The sequence below is a fragment of the Myxocyprinus asiaticus genome, chromosome 14 (assembly GCF_019703515.2).
Source record: "Myxocyprinus asiaticus isolate MX2 ecotype Aquarium Trade chromosome 14, UBuf_Myxa_2, whole genome shotgun sequence".
Lineage (NCBI taxonomy): Eukaryota > Metazoa > Chordata > Actinopteri > Cypriniformes > Catostomidae > Myxocyprinus > Myxocyprinus asiaticus.
In genome coordinates this window covers 7,504,082-7,508,545 of record NC_059357.1, presented here as the reverse complement: position 1 = coordinate 7,508,545, position 4,464 = coordinate 7,504,082, and positions in this window count along the sequence as shown.

Genomic DNA, 4,464 nt, shown 5'->3' with positions numbered 1-4,464 from the left:
TTTCCATTTATTCTGAGTTTATTGAACTGATAAAAGAATAGAAATAAGTGTATCATTAACTCTGAACATTTACTGAAGTAGGAATGTGCATTTCAGAAAAGCAGCTAAATACAGAAATAACCATATCATTTCTTAATTTACACAAAATAATGAAAAAAGATAGCGGTATATGTTCTATATATGTTATTGAATAAATATAAATATCCATTTTTTTTGAAAAAAAAAAAATCATAGAATATTTTTTTGTTTGTTTGTTTTTTTTTTTGGTTTTTTTTTTTGTTTTTTTTTTCAAAATAGTAACATTAATTTTGTTTGGGGTCAATCTAACCCCGGTCAGATATCATTGTTTTTAAAAAAAGAAATATTAAGTAAATGCAAAAGTGCTTTTTTTACTACACACTCACTAACCAGGCAAACTAACTATGTGCAAATTTACAGTATATACATATCGTCTGGGCAACAGGACAGCCAAATGTAAATTTAATGCAATTTCAAGGGCATGTTTCAGAAAAAAGTACATCTAAAAATAACCATATAACTTTTGATTACACAAAATAATAATAATTTAAAAAAAAAAACGGTATATAGAAATATATATATATATTTGACAAAAAAAGCCAAATGCAAGTGCTTTTTTCCACACACTCACCAACTAGGCATACTAACTATGTGCAAATTTACAGTATCCTCCAGGCAACAGGGCAGCCAGACACAGCCTCTGTTCCCTAGTGCTAGTGAAAAAATAACAGGCACATATTACTGTTACCTAAGACAAACACAGAACTTTTTTCAAACAGAACATTTCCAAAGGGGCATAGGGATATGGGTTATAGAAGAGGTGCAGTTGCTGAACCCATCTATCCCAAACATCCCTTATGGCTGCCAGTTTGTCATGTTCTCTCCTGTGAACTCTTGTCTCCCTGTTGTCAAAGCGTATGACTCGTGACAAGACATGAAAAGTTTCAAGAGACATGGTAGCTGGGAAAATAGCTCTACCAGTCTGCATTCCAAGGCTACTTGTAGCCTCACCTTTTGATCTCCAGCAAGGAGCAATAGCCCAATATCACATCTACATCTTTCCACTTGTCACCATAAACCTGCCTCCCCTCTAAATTTGTCTTCTCAAGAATAATTCCTTCAATTGGAGGTGAGATGTAAAGCTCGAAAGCCGACTTTATGTCTGTGACATGGCTTACTGCATACCTGGTAGGACCTGGGACCATTTTGATTGTTTTTGTATTGCTAAATCTACCCCTTTGCTCAGGTGGTGAGAGAGAGACCAGGACAAGTTTCCATTTTTGGAAACAAATGTGCCCGATCTGGGTAGCTGAGCAACAGGGGCCCTTGTGGTTTTGAGGATTCAGAAGTGCCATCCTCTGGAGCATTGCTCTCATCAGAGGACGATCCAACATAATCTGGGTCCTCCACAACATCATTGATTTCAGAAGCATTGTCTGACTCTTACACATCCTCCTCAAATTCACTGTCGGTGAGACACATATCCCGTGCCTCAAAAACACTGAATATAGCTCTTTTATTTATTTACTAAACCAAAACATAGCCACGAGAGAAACCTAGCAGTGTAGAAGTTATAGAATGATTCAGATTGTCCTGTCCTTCCCTTTTTATTTATTTTTTGCTCCACTCCTATGGCAGACAAGGTAGAAACTCTAAATTTTTCCCCGGGGATTTACAGGTGTAAACCACAGATTCTTGAAGATGCACCCTTCCCCCCTCTGTGGAAACATTGCAAAATGTAATTTTGTGTGTGTGTATGTATGATAGAGAAAGAGAGAGAAAGAGTGTATGTGTGTGTTTGTGAGTGAGAAAGAGAAAGTGAGTGATTGAGTGTGGCCTCTGCCAGACAAAGTAGAGAAAAGGTAGTTTTCCCGGGGATTTACAGGTGCATAACATATATTCTCACATTGCACCCTTCCCCCCTCCATGGGAACATTGCAAAATGTAATTTTGTGTGTGTGTGTGTGTGTGTGTGTGTGTATGATAGAGAACGAGAGAGAGAGAGTGTGTTTTGTATTGAGAAATGGCACCTTAGGCACCAAACAGATTCAAAGCATGTGAAAATCCTTTGCTCTCAATAACATTTATTACTGGGGTCAATATGACCCCAAACATCACATGTGTGTAGTCATGTCATAGCGGACATCAGAAACATTATCATTCAAAAGATCTTATGTAATTAGGAAAATTCATAAAATATCAGGATAAAAAAATAACCATGCCTATGTTTTTTCACTATTTGAAGAGGGTCTGGGTTCATATAGACCCCAAACAGAACATAAGGGTTAAGACATTTTTTACTATAAATTCTCCTCCCTGTCCAATAGGTGGCAGTATGCACGAAGAATGTGAATCGCCAAAAACCAGTTAATGTTTTAGTGTAAGTGGAGATTGATAGTAAAAAAGGACTTAAGTCTGGGTTAGAAACAGATCAATATTTATCATATCGCTTCTGAAGACATGGATTTAACCAGTGGAGTCTGGATTATGTTTATGCTGCTTTTATGTACTTTTTGGACCTTAAAAGTTCTGTCCACCATTCACTTCCATTCAACTGTATGCAACTCCTGTCTTGTTCTGAAGGAATACAATAAGGTTCAGTGAGAAACAAACTGAAATCTAACGTATTATTTACATGTAGTCTGTCTCACGAACGCGCACAGGAAACCAGCGGTCGTTGATCATTTTCACTAAATAATACATTAGATTTCGGGTTGTTTCTCACCAAACCTTATCGTATTCCTTCAGAACAAGACATGAGTCACATACAATAATTTATTAGATTTATTAGAATTACACTTTTGAGTCCTTTTGAAGCTTGAAGAGGTGGTCACCGTAAACTGCCATTGTATGACATCACTGAGAACAAAAAACATTTTTCACAATTTCTCCCTTTGTGTTAAGAAAGAGAGTAATATGGGGTTATAACAACACAGGGATGAGTAAACAATGATTGAATCCTTTAATTAAATTCAGGACTCAAGACTCAAGACTCATGCCCATTCATGAAGGCGATATAATATCCACTTAATGTCCAGAGTCCAGGGCTGTTGTGTTGGTGAAGAAAAGTGCAATCAGACGCAACACTGATTTTTAAGTTTATTTGCATTGATTAATTTATGTGCTGTTATTTAGATTGATATACAATAACATCTGAAGTGCAGCAGTACAAAGTTCCCAAGATGGTCCAAAAGTACTACTAAAAAAATAGTCTACAATCGATATTTCATGTGCATGTGCATTTACTTTTTAATTTAGCAAGTAGCCATGTAATACATTTTAATAAGTACAGAAAGTAATGTAGTCAGTCGGTCATTGTCACAATGTGTATATATATATCTTACATTATATTTGTGTATATATAAAATAGAATAAATACATTTAAAACTTAAAACTCACAGGGATTCATTTGTACAAGGGGAAATGGCTGAACAAAAAGTGGTTTCCTCTATTGTGGGGTGGAAGTAACATCTCAGGTGATCATCAAAAGTGGATAGCACTACAGCATATAGGTGTAAATGGAGACTCACTGAGCGCGTTTACATACATGTTCTTACACCAATTATGCTTAATAAGCCAACAACGCATTAAACGGATTTCCTTTATTGGTGTAAGGTCATAAATGGCTTAAGAATAAACTGATCGACACTAGTAGATTTTTGCCCATTACACCAATTTTCGTGTTGCATGTAAACACTTTTACCGGCATCCTTACTGACTTATCCAGTTTGCGCACGTGTTGTCTCCTTCCCTTTTCATGGTTTGACGTCAAAAGCAGAGAATAACACGATTATTTCAAATGTCATGTAAACGTGGATTTCTTGCTTTGTCTGATTTTTAAATAAGCTGATTTTTGGGGAATAAATTGTCCCTGTAATAAGTGCACTGTAAGTCACTTTGGATAAAAGTGTCTGCCAAATGCATAAATGTAAATGAATGAAGCTGCATCCAAGCCACTAGGTGTCAGTGTAAGTCCAAGACAGCATGCAAAAAAAAAAAAAAAAATACCAGGTCTAAACAACAATCTGTGCCACTGACCACTCGAGACGGACATTAATACCAGAAAAGCACATTAACAGTTTCAGGTACACCTCAAGTACTCAAGTGCTCTTTATACCTGGTATTAAGATCCGGGCAATCCAATCGACGAGACACAATGTTGTTTACACCTGAAAGTAATTTGCGTTTCAAATACGTCTCCTGTGACCACTTGTGTTTTGATTTTGAGGGCAAGGGTTGTGATTTCAAGAATACATACATCAGCATGATGATAAAGTGCAAAAAAAAAAAAAAAAAGAAAATGGTCCACTTGACCCACTGTTTTCCCCCAATAATACCTAAAATATAACCTAAACGTAAAATGTGACATTTCGAACAGAAATCTCAGTTATTTACCTAAAATTTACACAGTTTTACCATTAGATACATATCCACAAATCGGGCGTT